Here is a 5,539-nt window from a genome sequence, read left to right as displayed (position 1 = left end):
CCTGTGTCTACCAGAGGGTGGTACAGAGAGTGCTCTGTAGACACGTCCAAGGAGTGAACCTGACTTCCTGCTGTGTGAGGCACTCTACGTGTGGCATCTCACCATGTGAGCATGCATTAATGCTGGCCTTTTCCAGATGACAAAACAGGCTTGGGAATCCATAACCGCATGGCTAGTAAGTGTGGAGTCAGGATTCCAACTCAGGTTCATCTGGATCCAAAGACCCATGTCCCTTCAGTATTAGGCTAGAGTCTGGAAACTACACATTTGCAAGTCCATAATCATTTGGGAGATAGTACAATCAGCAGTTAAGCATGTGGGCTCCAGATTCCATCTGCTTGGGTTTAAATATTGGCTCCATCACCCTCCACCCAGGGGTGTTTGACCTTGGGTCATGTGTCTACACTGTGCCTCAGTTTCCTCACATATACAAGATACCTCATGGTGTGACTGTGAGGGTTAACTGTATTATTTGTACAGTGCTTAGAATAGCACTTGACATATTGTATGTGCCCATATATTATACATATTAGCGCTTATTCTCCTTTTGTAGAGAAAAAAGGGCTTTAAAGACAACATATATCGTTGCTGATATATTATTTTTAGGATTCTGTACATAAGTATATTAATTTGATAAAAAAATTAAAATTTAAATGATTAAATTCACTTAGCAGTAATTAATCCTAATGTCTCCTACAGGGCAGCTCCTTGGACTATTCATATTAAACGATCACTGGTATTTTATTTAACAGCATCTCGTTAAACTGAACTATCCGTTAAGTGTGTCTTGAAGACACCATTTAGATCACCACTGAGGTTTCTAGCTGTCTGCTTGTTTAGAAGCTGAACCAGAGCTGCCTGCAGTGCTGTTGACCTGAGGACTGGCAAGCACACATGGGCGTTCCCGGGTGACTTACACAGACTGGGTCACCATCTTAAAAGTGCCACCTGGGACTAACCTATATTCTCCAGAGCCAGAAACCTGTCTCGCCACCTGCCAAGGCCTCAGATACAGTGAAATATAAGGCACTTAAGAGCATTTACACAGTGCTTGCGGCAGCCCCGAGTGCCCCAGAGGCCCTTGCTAGTTCCCCAGAGTTTGGCAACTGAGTGTGTGTGAGCAAAAGGCCCCAGGTTTGAGATGGAAGATAGTTGTAAGTCAAATGATACTCCTGTGACACAGACCAAGGGCAATTGCCCTTGCAGCCAGTGAGAACAGGATCTGAAAACAAGCTACCAGGCAGAGTCTTGGAGGGAAGTGAGGCATTGCTATCTTTCTTAAAAACACACACCCACCCACCTACCCACACACACCACACCACACCACACCACATCACACACACACACTTATTTCTCTGAACAGACGGGATAAGATTCAGGAGACAGAAATGTAAGCTGAGCACTGAGGTTTCCTCTCGTTGTCTGTCTGTCTCTCCGAGCACTGTCCATGTGGTCTTGGAGGGTTAATCTCTACCCTCTAAAGAAGATGTAGATAACCACTGTGTTAGCGCTGACTGAACTCTTACCCCATGCTAGGGGTTTGACAAATGTTATTTTATCTGCTCAATAACCCTATTTGCAGGGTGCTATTATTATTCTCATTGTCCAGTTGAAACTGAGGAGACACAGAGAGTCTGAGTAACTTGTCCAAGGTCATTTAGCTGTAAGTGGCAGAGTCCAGATTTGAAACCTGGAAATCTGTCTTCTTAACCAAGATGCTATACTGCCCCCGGAATTCACCGTGACTTTTCCGATGTTTGTGGCAGCAGAACACGCTGCCGGTCTCCAGGTAGCGCGGGGACATTTTCCTTACATCATGCAGAAGTTCGGTAGAGTGCAAGTGGGATCAGCTCTATTTTCAAGAACCCCAGAGAAAAGACTGATGAGGAAAAATTACAGAGGTACAAAGTACAATGCAGTGAAAGAGAGAATCTAGCAACAAATTAGAATCAATAAAGAAAACTATATGCATAGCTATTAAAAAAAGAATGAGCCGTTCTCTAGATACCAATATCCAAGAGAAAAAAAAAAATAACAAAAAACCAAGAGGCAGAAATGCCTGCACAGTTTCTCCGACTGGGTTGCAAAAATAAAGTATTCATGTATGTTTATAAATGCATAGCCTTTGCTGGGAAGAGTGAATGCCTCCATAAGGGAAGCTATTTAGAAGGGAAGCACTGTAAACAATTTTAAAAAATCTTTTAAAATTTGTGCCATGTGCTTGTACTACCTATATGATGTGTACTTTTAAGGTAGAGCTGAGAAACAGAATGGGCTGTGCTTTGAGGTGGTGAGTGGACAGGGAACATTCAACTAGACAGTGAAAATATCAGAGGTGGTGTAAAGGTACTTGGGAGGGCAGACTGGGGCTAGGAGAAATTCTAATAAATCTGTGGTTATTCTAATGTCACGGGAAATGGTGAATTCATCACCTTCCCTATGAGGATAATATTTAGAGCATGGCAGGCTGTCTCTGTCTGAGGCTTGCCAGGGGATTCTATAAGGTGAGCACGGCCTTGGTGACATATGGGGACAAACCTGACATCGAGTGTTCTGTTTTTAGTCATCATTTATCCTTCTAAAGGCCCAAGAACTTATATTTTATCATCGATTCCTACCGCCCCCGCCCCCCGCCCGCATAATGTTCCTCACAATTTAATAAGTTATAAAAAGCTTTTCCCCGCCTTAGCTGGGTTAGCCGCATTATTCTCCCTTACTGGGATGTTCTGCCCCGAACTCTCGGTGTGCCTGCATCTTTCTTATTCTTCCAACATCAGCTTAAATAAGATGTTCCCAGGAAGGGTTTCCTTGACCATTGTATCTAGGTGGATTCTCCATTGTTCTCTAATACGTTGCCTCATCTTTTATTTTGAAAGAACTATGTATTAGTTTGCAACAGCTGCTGTAACAAAGTACCACGGAGTGGCTTAAACAGCAGAAATTTATCTTCTCACAATTCTGGAGGCTAGAAGTCCCCAAATCAGGGAGCTGGCAGGGTTGGTGCCTTTTGAGGGTTGTGAAGGAAGGCTCTGCTCCATGTCCCTCTCCTAGTTTCTGATGGTTTGCTGGCAATCTTTGGTATTCCTTGGCTTGTAGATGCTTCACTCCAATTTCTCTTTATCTTTACCTGACATTCTATCTGTTTATTTTCTTGTCTCTCTTACTGTGATGTGGGCATCCTGGGCAAGGAATTTATCTATTTCTTTGCCTACTGAAAACTGAGTGCTTGCCTCATTTCTATTAGCTAGTCTTTTATTGTTATTTATTTGTAAGCTTTCTTAATAAACTCTAGAACATAATGCGTAGTTGGTTATATGAATTTTAATATTTTTCCAAGTCTATGACTTGTTTTTTAACTTTTACTTGAGATGACTTTTCTACACACATTGAACTTATTTTAATTTGTCATTTTTTTTTTTTAGAATTAATTTTCTATTTTATTTTAGATTTTCCACCCATGCTCATTCTTGATTGCCAACAGTTCTTCTTTCTTACTATTAGTATCTGGTTTCAGCTTCAAAGTTATATCAGCTATAAATATGAATTGGAAGTGTTCTTTCCTGTTCTAGAATAGTTTAATGGTGCAATTATTGAATATATAGTTAAACTTTCCTGAAATACTGCATTGGTACGTGTAGAAGGGATTAGGGATGGGGACTTTAGGGAAGGGGTTAGGGAAAGAGATTTTAAAATATTAATTCTATTTTCTTTAGTGGTTAAGATCTTTTATGGGTATTAGGTATTTTTAATGATTATTCACTTTTTCTATTTTTTTCCTTGAATCATTTGATTATATTTTTAAGACATTAGTCATATAAACTAATGTAGAAACTTTAAAAAGTTTTCTTTGGTTATTAAATTACTCTAATTAAATTGGTTAGCATGACTCCAAGTTTTTAACATTTATTGAAATTTATGTTTAGTGCGTGGACAATTTTGTAAATACATGTGTGTCTTTAAAGAGAATACCTGTTGCCTAAATTTGAGTGTGGGGTTCAGTATGTGTCCATTTTGTCAAGCTTGCTAATTATTATTATTTTTTAACATCTACAGCACCTGGTCTTCCTAGGTGGTCTCCCATCCAAGTACTAACCAGGCCTGACCCTGCTTAGCTTCCGAGATCAGACAAGATTGGGCACGTTCAGGGTGGCATGGCCATAGACTCTCTTAAATGTTTAAAAATTTTTTGCTCAGTAATTTTCTTTTATTCCAGTTTTTTTTCCAACTGGTTTAATTTCTTAACTAATTGTTTTAGTGGGAGCTTCTTAGTAGTTCTTTCAGTCTTTGTCTGAAACATCTATTTTGTCCTCATTCTTAAATGCTACTTTAGCTGGAAATATATACTTTGAGGTTAAAAGTTATTTTTCTGTGCCATTTTCTTTTGTCTTCTATTTTTACAATGAGAAGTCTGTCAGTTTATTTCGTTGCAAATAATATATATATACACACACACATATACACACACATATACACAAATACACATACACATATATACATATATATACATTTACATGTAAAACACTTTTCTGAGATTTTTTATCTGCCTATTATTCTGCAGTTTTACTCAGGACAGACATCAATCTCTGAATCTCATTATAGTTAATCTGAGACATCAGAACAATAGTTTGATTGGTCTCACTCTCATTTTTCCTTTCTCTCCTGTCTTTCAGTCTTTCCTCCATGTCTCTATTTTAGCCCTATTGTCTTTATCTCATTAGCTCACTGCTCTATTTTTGGGGTAATTTCTTCATAACTAGATTCCTGTTCACCACTTCTCCATTCCCTGTGGTGTCTATGTAACACATCAATTAATTTTAAGAATTATTGACTGTGGTTTTCTTTTTTATTCCTGAAGTTCTATTTAGTTCTTTTCCTATCTACCTGGTTATTTTTGATAGACTCTTTTTTAATACTTTCAATTCCTTTTATGTTTTCATTATTTATATTTTATAACCTTTGCCAGTTCTATTATCTGAAGATCTTATTGTTTAATTCTGTTTGTTCTGTTAATAAACCTTTATTCTTGATACTTATTTTTTAGCTTTATCATTCTGAATATCGAAGGATATTTTCTTCAAGAAGTTTTATAGTTTTAGCTTTAACATTAAATTTGGTATGAGTTCATTATTTTCAAGTTCATTTTTCAAGGTTCATTGTTTTTCCCATATGGATAGCCACTTATTTAAGCACTGTCTGTTGAAAAGAATATCTATTCCTTGTTGAATTAATCACCTTGGCTGCTTTGTCAAAAACCAATTGATCATATATGTGTGTCTATTTCTGATGTCTCTACTCTGTTCTATTGATCTGTATGTCCATAAGTATGTCAATACTACACTATTTTGACTACAATGGTTTTATAGTAAATTCTTAAAATCAGGCAGTACAAGTTCTTCAACTTTATTCTTCATTTTTAATAGTTTCTTTGGCTATATTAGCTCTTTGCATTTCCATATACATTTTAGAATCATCTTTTTAATTTCTACAATAAAAGCTACTTGGATTTTCATTGAGATTGTGTGAAATCCATAGAGAAAAT

At 37.5% G+C, this 5,539-nt stretch overlaps 1 pseudogene; it reads right to left on the bottom strand.

Moving 5' to 3' along the window:
• Positions 1 to 4,044: 4,044 nt before the first annotated feature.
• On the bottom strand, positions 4,045 to 4,163 carry LOC111737734 (annotated as a pseudogene).
• Between the last annotated feature and the right edge of the window lie 1,376 nt (positions 4,164 to 5,539).

Source organism: Pteropus vampyrus, unplaced genomic scaffold (genome assembly GCF_000151845.1).
Source record: "Pteropus vampyrus isolate Shadow unplaced genomic scaffold, Pvam_2.0 Scaffold30, whole genome shotgun sequence".
NCBI classification, from domain to species: domain Eukaryota; kingdom Metazoa; phylum Chordata; class Mammalia; order Chiroptera; family Pteropodidae; genus Pteropus; species Pteropus vampyrus.
Note: the sequence above shows the minus strand (reverse complement) of the source record. Positions and strands in the feature narration are given on the sequence as shown.